General features: G+C 37.3%; 1 protein-coding gene across 8 annotated transcripts in view; it reads right to left on the bottom strand.

The window, feature by feature from the left end:
* Positions 1-16,085, bottom strand: part of NLGN1 (neuroligin 1) — an 819,119-nt gene that overhangs the window by 618,742 nt on the left and 184,292 nt on the right. The gene's annotated exons all lie outside the window — the stretch shown is intronic.

Below are 16,085 nucleotides of genomic sequence, written 5' to 3'. Positions count from 1 at the left end.
TATAACAAAATGCATGGCTCTAACAGTAATTTTATTTCAATTTTATACTAAGCTCTTCAAACTAGAAGTATGATGAAAATCAATTGATTTGTATCTATAGACTCCTCAAAGACTTCTTTTGTTACATTAAACATTCCAAGATTTTTCTAGCAGATTCAAGTGAATAGTTCAGGCAAGTTGAATGAATATTCTTTATCCTCATTATTTTATTAGTTAATAATTTCTCTTAATGTTTCATCAGTAACTAATGAATAAATTTATTGTTTGATCCATTAATAGTGCATAATAGCTATTTAATAAACAGTTAATGATTTGTAGCTTGAAACAAACATGCATTTTCTGCCTGCTCAAAGAGAGAAGAGAAAGTCTGAAACTTTTCCAACTGTACCACAGTCACTTAGAAATTACTTGTGAAAAGATGCAGAAACATGAGTAAATGTACACATCACCATTTTACCAAATTCACTAAAATCAGTTAGTAAACCCAAATTTGTTTATTCAACTGCAATCTGAACAGAAGTACTAGGTTGGTGGTTGTGGTGGTATATGTCTTAGAGAGGTAAGGGAGGAAGGAATATTCTCCAATATTTATAATCACAAAATACACACATATCAAAACACATTTTATCTCTAAAATTCATATCAAAGAAATTTTCCTAAATTATAAAATTCCATTCCTTTTCCTTACTTCTTCACCATTTTAGTTCATCTGCCCATTTTTCTGCAAAATTAAAGAAGAGTGGTACATCTAACAGTGGTACCCCAAGTTCTTTGATGACTGAAACCCTGTCTGCTAAATACTATTTAACACAGTACAGTAAATCCAGAAACAGTTGATGACTCCCTAATTACAATTAGGGAAATGGCAAGTGGGTAGAATTAAAAGTACTTTACTCACCCATTCTCTACATCTGTCTGACCAAACTGACATGGATGAAATTGTTGACAACTAATGTAAAGTTCAAGAAGACTCTCACCAGCCTCACAAGCTTTTATAAACTATCTGGAAGCCCCCATGAAAAAAATATAAATAAAAAGGGAATGAATTAAATGTAAAAAATAATTATGAACCATATCATCTTCCTATTTTAAAAAAGTCAAATGAACTGTGAGCTACAAATTAGTCTGTGGCATACTATCACTGGCTGCCTAATACTTTCTACATTTTATTAGAATTTAGTAAATGACTTGAAATGACTTCTGCTTGTTCTTACTGTATGTGGTAACTGTCTTACATTCATGTTTTTTAAACTACTACACAGTATAGCTGGCTGATTTAAATTATTTTCTGACAGATAAAACTAAGACACAGCAATATTACAGCATGGGTAATTTATTTAAATTGGTAATCTAAGTCTTCTTAAATATAAAGAAGAAAATGTCTCTTTAATGCATCCTTAATTCATTGTAGGACGTGGGAGCAGGCATCTGTGTAAGTTTAGCTTCTTGGAAACAGGGGAAAAACAGCAACAGTAGCATGACAAGAAAACATTAAAGATGGCATTTAAACTGTTGCAACAAATGAAACAAGCTCATGCTACATTAAATCCATGCATGAAGTGAAATCTTCAAACTCATCCTCCTCACTAGAATTCTTGGCAAATCAGTGAAACAGGCAGAAGAAAATGCAGACAAACATTAAACCTGTTAGATATTGCAATTCCTTTGTTCCTCTAAAGAACTTGAAAATGTGAAATTTGATAACTCTGCAGGTCATATAGCCCAAACTCTCATTTCACACAACTGAAAACCGAGGCCCAAAGAGGTAAAATGATTTGTTCAAATACACAACAACACAATGACAGAGCCAGAGCAGGGATCTCTATACACAGCTGATCCGCTGTCAGAGAGCCGGCGGGTCCTGCCCTGTTCCCAGAGAACCAGCTCTGAACTCTATGCAAGTCAGGTCCTTCCAGCATACCTATTTTTCACTGCAAAAAGAATAAAAGCTAATAATTATCTTTATTGCCAACCCTTTGGAGCCTTTTAAATAGATATCAATGGGATTGCAAGAAAATTTAAATATTTATAAGATTTTTTTAAATTACTGATCAACTTCTTGTCAGATGACACAATTACAAAAGCCTACTATTTTTCAAAGCCCCAACCTCTTACAACATCAATCTAATGAAAGACACTGCCAAATTAATCTTCCTAAAACAGTTTTAATCATGTCACTGTCTTATGCACAAACATCTGGTATCTCCCCTTTGCCTACCAAATTAAATGTAAAATCCTCACACTGGCATTCAGAGCCCTTCATAATATATCCCAATCAATCTTTCCTTCCTGGTACTCATTTCCTGTTCCCCAGCCTAACCTCAGCCACTTGATGGTCACAATCCTGTTCTTTCCCACCTCCACGCCTCCCTTTGCTCCTTCTAGTCTCTGTTGTTGGCACACATTCCCTCCTTCCATATTCACCTGACAAAGTCTGTATTATTCAAGATCATCTTAAATCCTACTGTTTTTTGGTTGTTCACTCTAATTTCATCCCAAACACATTTACAATTATATATCATCCCTCTTCCATTTTATTCCTCCAGGGATCTGTTTTTTCTTCTTTCGTGTAATAATTCACAGTGCCTTATATTTACATTATCTATGTGCCTGTTCAAACTTCCTTTCTCATGAGACTGAGTTCCTTGAGGATAGTCAGTAGGTTCTACTGCTGCCAGCATCCAACCAGTATTGCTGACTTGCATGCCAAAGGCTTTAAGGACAGAGTACACAAGAATGACTTAAACTTTATTAACGTTAACCTTCACCAAGATTTATGTAGGGGCCATCTTAGAGGCAGGTCACCAACATGTACATGGCATGCAATGTGGACAGACAGAGAGGTGTAAATGCCATATGTTGCTGTAGAATGGTGATGGGACAGAAGGATGCCTGCTTTTTTTTTTTTCCTGGAATAGTCATAGCCCAGTTTTTCATTCAGCTGAGGTTCCCTGGGACTCAACATTCCCTTGGGGTATGGAACGCATTTAGAAGCTCTGTTAACTCTTTCAGCATAATTAGTGCACTAAAACAGTCATTTGTTCAACGATCTGGAAGGTCCTATGCAGCTCCCCTAAGGCCTGCATCTGTTATTGGGCAAGAAATACAGCAACTTGTTGTGTTTACTAATTGGGTCAGTTAGTAATTTTATTCTCCTTTTTATTTTTCAGAAGTGCCAAAACTATATGTAATTATTCTACTTGAATCATATTGTGAAAGCTGTTGATTTATTTTCACAATTTGTGCCTCAAAGATACTTCTCAACAATGCTAAATTCCATGAGTGTGATATCTGCCCCATTAGACTATACAAGGTGAAATAAAACCACTTTTCTGATGCAGTCCTGGGATCAGAATGATCACCTGACAAATGTAAATGCGTGTTCATTTTCCTAGACTCTCAAAGTGAGCTTTATTTTTCCCTCCCTTGTTCCTGGGACTATCTCTTTTTTTCTTCCAGCAGGTCATCATCAAAAGCAATTTAGGCATTCTATCATGTTCCTGTCTTTCCAGATGTCTCTGTCATTGCTTTAGATAATTTTCTGCTTCATGTGCCACATTCTGTATTCTCAGTCTTTCTCTGAGGTTTATGTGGTATGAACGATCTACGTGTGTGAGTCTCAGGAAAAAGCCTCACCAGTCCCATCTGTACTTCTCACAGTAAGACATGTGGTTTCACTGCTTTCAAATTCTTTGGGTCCATTCCACTTCCATGCAAATAAACACAGCACTTGATGGGAACAGTTAAATAGCTGGAAAAACAGGTTGAGTCTGTGTAATTGGCCTGGTACATGTTCCTCAATCTTGGCGTGTCATAGACAATTATATTCACACAAAACTGTGGCAGTGGGTAGCCTTTTTTTTTTCATTTTTTTTTTGAGGGGAGTATTATGTACCCTATTCATTTCTCTTTTGGAAATCTAGTGCTATACACAGCTCAGAAATGACAGTAAGAGAGAAATGTTAGTGTGGAAGATGCATCATCTTTTTTTCCCCTCTTTAATAAAAAAAATGAAAATGGAATTTTTCAGTGCATCTATTTGCATTGATGAGGTTAATATTTTATTTGAACATACTACAATGGCATAAATAGCTTTTTTATATCTTCATACTGATAAGAATAAAGAAAAGAATGGTAAATTCATTCATATCATCAATTTTTTGCTATAAATTTCACAAGCTGATCTAACTCTGGAGTAGATTTGGAAATATGCTTTATTAACAGCATCACTTTCTTCCCAGCCATTCCTGCTCCAATCTGTTGTCAACCTTGCCAATGCCTTCTTCCTCACCCTCTACCCCTGTATGTAGTTACTTTGCAATTCTGCTAATTTCTGCTTTGCAATGTCTCTCAAATCTATCACCTTTTCATTTCCATTGTCAGTCCCTTTTCATGTAAGCTATAGTGCCATAACCTCTTATTGAGTCTCCTTTCCTATAATCAATTCTTCACCCTTCCCATTCCTTACCCACCACGATTCTTATTATCATAACTATTTGCCCCCAAATCATTAATTCATACTTGTCGATAGTAAAACCCCTCACTTTGGTCTTCTAGGCCTTTTAATATTTCACCACAATCAATATTTCATCAAAATTCAATATTTTCTGTGTTCTAAGCAACTGGACACTTACTGTCTGCAGACTTTACCAACTGCAAAGCCTTTCCCCTTTCCAGGCAAAGGGCCTGTATCTCTGCCTGGGGACAGTCTACCCATCCTTTAAGGTTTATCCAAAACATTACTCTTTTAAGAAACCTTTTTTATTCACCTCTAACCTGATGAGTTATTGCTTTCTTATGAAGAGCTATAACATGTCTCTCCCCTTAATAACCTCTCTAGTCTTGTAGAATACGTATTTGATTATTTGTAATTTGTCTTCACACTAGAGTGTAGTACTTGTACATCTGTGTGTCACTAATTTGTGAAGACTTGATGTGTAGTTCAGCACCTAGCATAAAGCCTGCCACATAGTACATGCTCAGAAAACACATGTTGAATTCAATCAATATGTATTTTCTGACCTACTAATGTTCTGAAAAATTATGTTAATTTGTCTGGTCATTAACACAAATCTACATAGATTATGCACCTGCCTGTTCTTTTTAGCAATTTACATTTAACTAAATTATTTTACCTTCTTTACAGTTGACAGTTTGTATTTTTCTGTCTATGCATGTCTTTCTTCTCATTTTCAAGCTTGCCCTAATTACAGGCAGGTTACAGAGTTATGACTCTGTCTTACTGCCCCACTTCCCTGTTATCTGTCTCTGTCTTGTTCCAACATGGTTATCTCTCTCTCAAGTTCTATTTTTAGAAGATGACTCAGTAAAATAAATTTATATAGGTATTATTATTTTCAAGAATTTACCTTATATCTGGCATATGGGAGATTAAAAATTTGTTCATTAGTTTATCCTGCCCTTCTGTTTTCTGAAGTCTTTTCTCCATTTTTTCCTCTGCCTTTGACACTTTCCCTTATTCCCAACTTAATTTTTTATTATTCAAACTCACTCTGCCCTATCCTTCCATCTTGAGTGCTGGTGAAGAGGCCATGTTAGAAAAGGCTGATTATGGGAAGGAAGCGCAACTGGTCAAGAAGGAAGGTACTGGGAAGTGAGACACCCTAGAGTTATCCTAGGTTCCATCCTTTCCTCAGTGCTCCCCAGCAACCCATCAATCTTCAGACACTATCAAACTGCCTGTAGACATCTTTTACTCTTCATGTCCTCTTTTACACTCCACAGCTTTTGCATTGGTAAGCCCCTCATTGTCACTGACATACATCAATGTAGAAAACTTCTGATTAGTCCCTACAGTGGTTTATCATCCTGTGATTCCATCATTTATAGTGTTACAGAGAGAATAGTCTACAGTGCTCATCTGATCGTGCTGAGCCTTTACTTAAATCTTCAATGACTTGCTATCACCTAGAGAAAAAGTCTCAGCTCCTCACACACAAAGATCTGGATGATGCCTAGTGCTCCAGGCTCATCTCTCACTGAATTCTCTGATCACACACTGTTTGCTACCTAGCCCACCCCCCTGTCATCCTTAGGAATCCCCTCCCTCAATGGATGGACCACTTCTTGCTTTATAGTTGATTTCCAGCATGCTTACTATGATAAAACCTTGTCTCATCAGCTCCCATCCAAGATAGAACCAGTCATTCCTTCCCTTGGGCAACATTCTACCACACATAAACTTTACTTATTTCCCTCATAGCACCTCTAACGTCTGTTACACTTAGTGGCTAAGGGCACAGTCAATGGAGCTAGACTGCTTCCTTTGAATTCTGGCTCTGCCACTTTCTAGCTGTGGAACTTTGTGCAGTTTATGTAAATTGTGCCTCATATTCTCCTCAGTAAAGTGGAAATACAAATAGTAATTATTTGATAGGTTTATTGCAAGGATTAAGTAAGTTTATAAAACAATGCCTGGCTGGTGGTAGGCATTGCACAAGTAGTAGCTATTATAATAATTATTTTTATCATCACTTGCTTGATTGCCCCTTATGGGCCAGTGCCATGTCTGGGTGTTTTTATCCTCAGGGTCTAGCATAGTCCCTAAGACTTATTAGATGTACAATAACTTAGATTGTAGAATGAAAAAAACATATTAAAACAAGAATAAGAAAATAAAAGACTTTTTATTTCCCTAGGTCACAACATATACCTTTTTCATTGTTCCCCTTAGATGTGAAGGGGACTGTAAAGGTACAAACATAAATGGTCAAAGGTCACAGTGTTTTAGTTGAGAAGGAAGTTTTAATCTAACTACCCAACATGCACAGTGTTTTAGTAGAAAGTTTCTATTCTACTCTTTCAGAATTTTATGAGCACCATAGGTGTGCAGTATGGAAAAAATGCCAGCAAAACTAGGAAACAGGATTGGCTACATAATTTGTGGGGCCCTGTGCAAAATGAAAATGCAGGAACTCTCGTTCAAAAATTATGATGAATTTCAAGATTGTTACAATAGACTATTTAACCAAGTGCGGAGCCATTCTGAGCTCAGGTATCAGTCTGACTGCCAGATTGCCAGTCCATGAAGTCAGCTGTGCCAGGAACTTATCACCTTCTTCTTCTCTACCAGCTTTGCAATGTGTTCTGGGACACAGCTCTAGCGTATCTTACTGCCATATTTATCTCTTGCTCCCAGATTAATAAATTCTAGCTCTATAAAGCTCTTACTATGCCTCTCCCTCCCCAACTGTCCAGGATTCAGCCCCCACTATCCACTAGAAAAGCATCTGGCCTCCCCATTCACCTCTGTGATCTAAGCTGCCCACTATCTGCCATGCTTAAAATGCTCCTTCATTTATCAACCATTTATTGGGCACCAACCATTGTCTAAAAACTTTGCCTTAAGGTGCTATACACACAATAAAGTCTTACTCTCTGGTATGCTTCATTTTATAAAGTGATTTATGGCTTTTCCTGTCAACCTCTGTAGTTGCTAATATCTAATAAAAGAAAAAAGAGTAAAATAACACCAAATGCCTGTATATGTTAATGGTGATATGAACCAACAGAAGGCCAAATCCTAAGGAATGAGATCCCCAGCACAGGCCATTGGAGGAGCTATTTCATGCTATGTAGAAAACCCCTGAAATAAATCCAATTAGACCTTTTCTTAGATCATCTAGTACTCATGATCTTCCTCTTCCATAACCTTAAATAAAATGCCTTAGAGAAAATAGCATCAAGAAGTCCTATTACAGAGGTAAATGGCAGAATACGGGGAAGAAAAAGAAAAATAATTAGAAAAGAAGATAGATTTGTCAAGGGAGGGAAATTGGTGTTGGGTAAGGGGAAAAGAAAATTAAAATAGAAGGTGGGAAGAGAAAATGAAGCTTCTGTCCTGGAAAAGAAAAATCGTTCTCAGTGTTTCTATTACACAAATGCATTGTTGGCGTCCTGCATTAAAATATAAATTCAGCACAGAGGCAATAAGCCTGGCAGTAACGTATACAGGCAGAGAGCCAAGAGCCTTGGCTGTTGGCAGCCACTTGGCCTCGTGGGCCCCTGCGACAGAGTCCAGGTTATATCTGTCAGACACTGAGCCACTGAACACTGTTATTTCTTAGTTAAGGACTCTGAAGTTGGCTTTGAAATGTTCTTCACTGAGGAGCACTGTGCCATAAGCAAACAGTGACTGCATAGCAGAAAGGAACAGAAATTACTATGTCTGATGAGGAATGATAACAGATATGGAATTACTCAAATAAATGCTTATGGTGGGAGATGAAGGCTTTCTCTAACAAATTACATTGTTTCTTAAGATCGTTCATGTTTTCAATGACTATTTATTGAATCTCTTGTGAGTGCTGAGAATATAGCAGTGAACAAGAGAAATACTCTTCTGGGGCAATCAGAGAAGAAATACCTAAGCACATAAATGAACAAGGTAATTTCACATGGAGATAAAAGTGTGATAACAAGAATAACCAAGGAGATGTAAAGGAATAACTGGAGGGAAAGGATGACATTACCTCAGTGGAGTGGTCAGCAAAGGCTGCTTTGACAAGGTGGCACTTTGACAAGGTGGCTCTTTGCCAAGACTTGACTTACAAAAGACATGAAAAGAGGTGTATATCGTGCATTAGAGGTAGCCTGAACACCATGTGCAAAGGTCCTGAGGTTAAGAAAGAGGTTGGTTATTCCAGTAACTGAAAGGAGATCAGCAAGGCTGGAATGTAGAGAGAAAGGAGAAAACATACAAAAGGAGATTGCAAAGGTGGAAAGAAGTCATCATGTAGGGTCCTGTAGGCCATAGTAAGGAGTTCTACATTTATTTGAAAGGCAACAGGAAATCCCTGAGGAGATTAAGAAAGTGATGATATAATCTGATTTCAGACTTTCAAGTAAAAACCACACTGGCTGCTATGGATAGAACAGATTTCAGCAGTAGGAATGGGAATAGGAAGACCTTCTATGAGGCTACTGTAGTGGCCAAGGCAAGAAATAAATGATGGAGGCTATAGATTAGGATGAGGGGAGTGGGAAGGTGGGAAGGGGTGCGTCAAGGAGGAAGGATAGCAGGTGTCGGGAGCATCAGGGGTAAGCAATGGCTGTGTCTGTCTACACCCCTGAGAGATCACACCTAATGAGAGAAGGGATGGCACCTATAGCTTTCCAATTAGGAAACACCTCACTTGTTTGAAGACTACCCCTTCAGCAGCCTCAGCTATTTAGAACATAAAACCGAAAAAATTACTTCCGAACAAAGTCTATATATTTAAGTTGCCATGGGTTACTCATAGTGAATGAAGACTCATTTCAAACCTATTTGTTTTATTTCACAAACAAGATTTTTGTTTCTTTTAAAGTGTGGGTGCTCAGTTTTCCAACCTACGGCAGATCAGATTCAGCACCTCAGAAGTGAGCAGGTAGTGTTTCTAAAGCCTGGCAAAGTGAGGTTACTAAGAGGAAATAACTGCTACCTAGGCAGTAAAAAACAGGAGACTTAAACACACATACACACAAGCAAGCAAATATTTTAAGTAAGCACTCAAAAATATTTTAATCTGGAGTAATTCAGCAACGTGGTCTCACAGACTACACTAGCCTTTGAAGGCATGGAGAGACGATAGTATTCATCCCCGAGTGCTCATGTCAGGGTAACTTTCTATCTCAAAATATCTCTACACCACAGATACCTTTTCTGTGTTCCTTAATGCCCCTTACTTCCCTTGCTCAGGGTGCTTCCTGTGTTGTTATTTTCTCTATTTGTATCTACCTCACCCACCAGATAGTGAAATCTTTGAGGGCAGCTCTTTAATGCTCTTTTAATCTCAGTGTCTCCAGGGCTTAGCCCAAGGCTCTGCACAGAGCAGACATTCAACACAAATGAGAAAAGCATCCCAGAACAGCAGCTGCTAATTTAGCTCGGGAAACAGCAGCCTGTAATCCAGCAGCTATTGTATCAGTAGCCGAAGAATTCCTAAACTTTAAAGAGATTTGTATAGGTATAGTATAATCTTTTTTTTTTTTTTTTTTTTTTTTAACAGATGGATAGAAAGTTTTAAACCATTGCCTCTTGGCAGGGCAACTAAGGTGGACTCAGGCAACAGGGTTGATATAATTATAGTTTTGGTTATGCCTCATGTGTTTTATTCTGATGTGCATATTTTGTGCTCTATACACATTTAAAGATTTAATTAAATGTTTTATTATAGGGAACCACAGTGCCAAAAATCAGCATCACTACCATTTTTTTTTTACAGAAGCAGCTATTTCCTCATTTTATTTTGAGATTTTCATACATATAAAGCTTACATTTACTTACTATTGACATAGACATCAACAAAAATGTCCTGTTTCTTGTTATTGGAAGGCTGTCATTGCAATGCAAGCTCTAGGAAGGCAAAGAACGTGTTTCCTGGATGGGGCACTGTCCCTGGTAGGACAGAGAGGGAACAGTAACACTGGGAAGTCTGAGGTGGTGCCCTCAGGACACAGAACACAAAACCAAGCAAAGTAACATCAACACCACAAAGAATATTACTAAAAATAATAATAATGATGATAAGGAAAATCACTACTTGTAATAGTCAAAATTTGTACCTAATGACAGTCTGAAGCCCCAGCAGACATTTTATAAGGTTTTATGTTTTCTTTCTCTCCCTTCAGAATACTCTTTGCTAAACTGGAGAGGTAGCCAAGGGGCTTCATAAAATAAAATCAGAAAAAAAAAAAAAAAATCTCCTCCCTGGTCTTTCAGAATCAGTTGGAATACAAAATATTTTAAGTAGTCATTCGAGAAAAAAATTTTCTCCTCAGAATCCAAATTTATGAGTATTTCAGTTTTCATTGAAATGAAGGTAACTTCCTAAATAAATCATTTCCACATTTTTTAAAGCAACAGAATTCCGTTTGCCCTCAAAGAAAGAAAGAAACAAAGAAAGGAAGAAAGAAGAAAGAAAGAAAGAAAGAAAGAAAGAAAGAAAGAAAGAAAGAAAGAAAGAAAGAAAGAAAGAAAGAAAGAAAGAAAGAAAGAAAGAAAGAAGAAAGAGACAGAGAGAGAAAGAAAGAAAGAAAGAAAGAAAGAAAGAAAGAAAGAAAGAAAGAAAGAAAGAAAGAAAGAAAGAAAGAAAGAAAGAAAGAAAGAAAGAAAGAAAGAAAGAAAGAAAGAAAAGGAGAGGAGATGAGAGTGTATAAGGGCTGGAAGCCACATGGCAGTGTCTGGGGTGTGGGAGCCTGGGTGTTTGTGCTGGGGGCAAGCTGGGGTAGGTAAAGAGGACTATTGCAGGGCTACTGGACAGCCTAGCTTAGAGCAGCCCAAAAACCTCAGGGTCTACCTGGCTTGTAAATTATTGTACCAGAGCAACATGTCAATTCTTTCTGATGAGAGCTTAGAGCTGCAAACGGAGGCCTGGCCAGCTCATTGCCAGGAAAGATGGTGAGCTGAGGAAGATGGTGAGTGGGAACTTAGCAAAGATGGAAGATGGAGAGTTAGAGCAAGCTATAAGCATTCTTCTTTCCAGAGATCTCCCATGGGAGATATGTGTTCCTAGGGGACCCAGAAGCCCAAATCACAAAGCACATATATGTTCCTAATCATTTTACCCAGGGCTCCCTCTTCCTTTCCTGAGAGCAGCTATATTTATGAGTACTTGACAGGATTATATCATTTGTCCTGGTGTCATTCTGTACTGTTCACACTTACCCCCTTGCTCCATCTCCTCTGCCCTTCACTTTCCAAGAAACTGGGAAAGAAGATTCTACAAGAGGAACCTCAAAGCTTTTGGGGAAAAGAGAATGGGAGCTCTTTTGTGAGAGAAAAAGAAGAAAGGGAAGGTGTTCTGTATCATTATTGTAAGACTAGGAGTTAATATATCCTAATTTTGGCATAACTACTCCAAAATATTTATCTCAAGAAAAAAAAGGGGTGGGGGAGAAGAAAAGAGTGAAGACTTCCTTCAATCCTGCAGTGAGGAGCAGAAAATTAAGACCACTGGTTTTTTTTCCCCTTTTCAAAATTATAATTAAGGTTGCAATAACCTCAGATTCTTTCATTAAGATTTCTTTTTGTCATTTGTTTAAATCTGATTTTTGCAACATTTTAAATTATTTAATGAAAATTATAGCCTATAACTAAATTTCTCTATTGTTATCATTACATTGATAGCAGATGAATAGAATTACAGTAAACAAAGAATTAGGTCTTAAATTAAAAATTATTCTTAAAAAGAGCTTTGCTCAATTGCCTAAATATGACAAATAAAATAGAACTGAAAAGCAATGCTACTACAGTTTTAAATCAGTAGAATCTTAATTTTAACTAAAGTCATGTTTGCATATAAGATACCATCTGGATAAAATGCTTAAATTTAAGAAATATATTTTACAAAGGAATCATTTTTGTTGACACAAAGTCAGACACTTGGAAATTTAAAAGCATATAGACCAATGCATAGTACCCTTTCTTGACAGAAAAATATTGAAAAACAAATTAAAGAAACTTCTCAAAAGAGCAGGCAGAATCGAGTTGTAGGAGAAGCCATCCTGGTAAAGGCAGATACCACATGAAATTTGAGTTTCGATTTGAACAGGAGACCCAGCATTCCTAACAGTTATGTGACCTTGGGCAAGTTATTTAACCCCAATATCCAATGGTTTTTTCAACCTATATAATAGGCATAATGATACCACCCTTTTGAGATCATTCTCGAAATTCAGTTTGAAAAAAATGAAAGTGTCCTCAGTATCCCTCAAGAATTTATGTTTACCTGGAAACTCAGAATGTGACTTTCATGGGCTAAATTTTGTCTCCCCCAAATTCATATATTAAATCCTAACCTGAGTACCTGAGACTGTGACCTTATTTGGAAATGAGGTTTTAACAGATGTAATCAGTTAAGATGAGGTCACTAGGTTGGTCCCCAATTCAGTATAACTGATGTCTTTATAAAAAGGAGATCCTTTGAACACAGACACACACACAGGGAGAAAGTCATGTGAAGAGACATAGGGAGAAATTGGCCATCTGTAAGCCAAGGAGAGAGACCTAGAACAGATTCTTTCTCACAGCCCTCAGAAAGAAGCAACCCTCCCCAAACCTTGATTTCAGACTTGTAGTCTCCAGAACTGTAAAACAAAAAATTTCTGTTGTTTAAGCCAAGCAATCTGTGGTATTTTGTTACGGCAACCCAGCAAACTCATATGATGACCTTATTTGAAAATAGATTTTTGCAAATGTAATGAAGATGAGATCATACTGTATTGGGTTCGGTCCTAAATCTGATGACTGGCATCTATATAAGAAGACCACGTGAAGGCACAGAGCCACAGGGATCCACACAGGAAAGAAAGTCATGTGACAACAGAGGTAGAGATTGGAGTGACGCAACTACAAGCCAAGGAACACCAAGGACTTTTGGCAACCACCAGAAGCTAGAAAGAGGCAGGAAGATGCCCCCCCCAGAGGCTCCAGAAGGAACCAATCCTGCCGACTCCTGGATTTTAAACATCTCATCTCTAGACTTTGAGAGAATGAATCTCCGTTGTTTTTAACCACACAGTTTGTGGTAATTTGGTACTGCAGCCCTAGGCAACTTATACAGCAAGTGTTACGTAAAGTACATTGTCCACTTATAAAGGGCTATGTGAAGATTTATGATTAGAAATTATGCCTCCACTTCTAGTCCAGAGTTTAAAATTATCAAACCCAAAATGAACTGTATAGTTGTTACTAGGAAATTTATATACTGGTGTGATTTTTTCATCTGGTCATGTCCTAAACTATAACATGTACTGCTATGGGGATAGGAAGAAAGGGAAGCATTATTCAAAGGCGAAATAGCAAGGCCAGGATATTATCAACAAAATCCATAATAGTAAGTAATATAGAAGTCTATTAAAGCAAAGATTCCATCCTGATCATTCAGCTCATAGAATGTTCTATATGTGAAAACAATACATAAGGAAAAGATATGACAAGATATCACATTGGATGGGAGAAAACAGCAGTTTCTACAAAGAATTTATTTTGTAGCATAACTCTTTTTGCGGGTGGCATAAGTCTTAAATGTTTTCAACTTCAACCTCAGTTTCTATAAGAAAAAAGTATTTATTCTCCAGAAAAATTGAATTGGACAGCTGTAATGGTCCTTTAATCATCAGCTTCAGGAGACTCTGTCTGCCTGTCAGTAAACAATGGAACAATTGATGTTACTCTTTTAAAACTTTACAACCCTTTAGATCTACTTCATTTCAGAGTTCCAAGTTAAGCTGTTTAGCTTTGAGAAGATTTAACTCTATCTGTTGACAGCTACTAATTCAAATATGAAGCCAAATGTTCAATCCAGTTTCCCATTCATCTTCAAACTCCAAACGCACCACACACTATAATTATTTCAGTGTGTAGTGATTTTTCTATGAGTAAATTGGCCACCAATTTCATTACCTATGTGATGTGGAATCCCATATAAATAGGATTGTTATTGTTGCTGTTGTGCTATTTTATTATTTTGCTTTACTTCTTCCATTCTAAAGCAGTCCCTTCAAAGGAAATAGTTTGTTGGTCACCAAGAAATTATGAATATTTGGGCAAGATACTTTAACCTCTTTGGTCCTCCATTTCTACATCTGTAACATGAGGATAAAAATCTCACAGGGTTGTGATATCAAATAAATTAATAAGGCCAATGCCTGTATCAAAGCAAGAGCTTACAATGTTAATTCTGCCTCTATTTCCCTTAATATTACACATCAAGCAATTAAAATAGAAATAGATGAGAACAGAACCCCACTACCACAACAACCCAGGTACTCACACTCATGTACTCAGCATAGTTACACGTTAATTTAAATTATCTACCCATGTTAATTTTAATACAAAACTTCCAATTTTGTACTAAATCCATCTTTCTCATCGATTCAAGGATATTGTTCCAGCAATTCTACCATTTTGCAGCTACGTTTTAAATTGTTCCCTTCTTACTATATGCAAATATTTCTTTCATCTTAAGTAACCCACAGTAACAAAATCAACCTCTACTGTCCTCACTCCACCATATTTTTCTGCTCTCTTTCGAAAGAGGAAAGCTCCTTGAAATAATTATTTAAATTATTTATGCTAAGCAACTCCAAAGCTTCTCCCATTCTTCCTTAGATCCACTCCAATGTGTAAAACCCACACCACCCCACAAAAGAATTGATCATATGTCTACTTGGAGGCATTTTCTTTACTTAAGTTATAGGCAACAAAAAAACTTGGTTAACTCTTTTTCAGTCACCATTGCATTTCCTTCTCTTCTCTCAAACTTCATAATGTTGAAATGGCCCCATGGATTAATCCTTCATGTCTTTTTTGTTTCTCTACTTTCATTCACTTCTTTTTATTCTCACTCAACCTCATGACTTTAAATATCCACTTCTGTATCAAAGTGACTCCCAAATTTACCCCTCTACCTAGACTTCTCTCCTGAATTTAATTCAAGGTGTTGGTCTGGAAACTGGTTCCTTGATGTCTACACTCAGATGTCTAAGGGTCACCTCAAATTTAACATATCTGATACTAAACTTATCATCTTTCTATTCTGCTTCTCCTCAAAACCTTCTATATTCCTCCTTCTCATCTTAATTTATAGCAAATCTATTCTTCTAGGTATTCAGACCAAAAGTCCAGGAATCTTCTTTAACTCCTCTTTTTCACACAACAACAAATTCACCAAGAAATGTGATCTTCAAAATATACAGAGAATCTTCCATGTCCATTGTTACTACTCTGGTCAGAGTCCCGACCATGCTCAGGTCTTGTTTGGACTACAACAGCTTCCTATTGCTCTCTGCATTGCTCCATACTCTCCTACAATCTACTTGCAATAAATCCACAAGAGTGATTTTTAAAAAATGAAGTCAGGCCGGGTGCGGTGGCTCACGCCTGTAATCCTAGCACTCTGGGAGGCTGAGGCAGGCAGATCATTGGAGCTCAGGAGTTCGAGACCAGCCTGAGCAAGAGCGAGACCCTGTCTCTACTAAAAATAGAAAGAAATTATATGGACAGCTAAAAATATATATAGAAAAAATTAGCCAGGCATGGTGGCGCATGCCTGTAGTCCCAGCTACTTGGGAGGCTGAGG

Source organism: Lemur catta, chromosome 1 (assembly GCF_020740605.2).
Source record: "Lemur catta isolate mLemCat1 chromosome 1, mLemCat1.pri, whole genome shotgun sequence".
In the NCBI taxonomy this organism is placed as follows: Eukaryota; Metazoa; Chordata; class Mammalia; order Primates; family Lemuridae; genus Lemur; species Lemur catta.
Note: the sequence above shows the minus strand (reverse complement) of the source record. Positions and strands in the feature narration are given on the sequence as shown.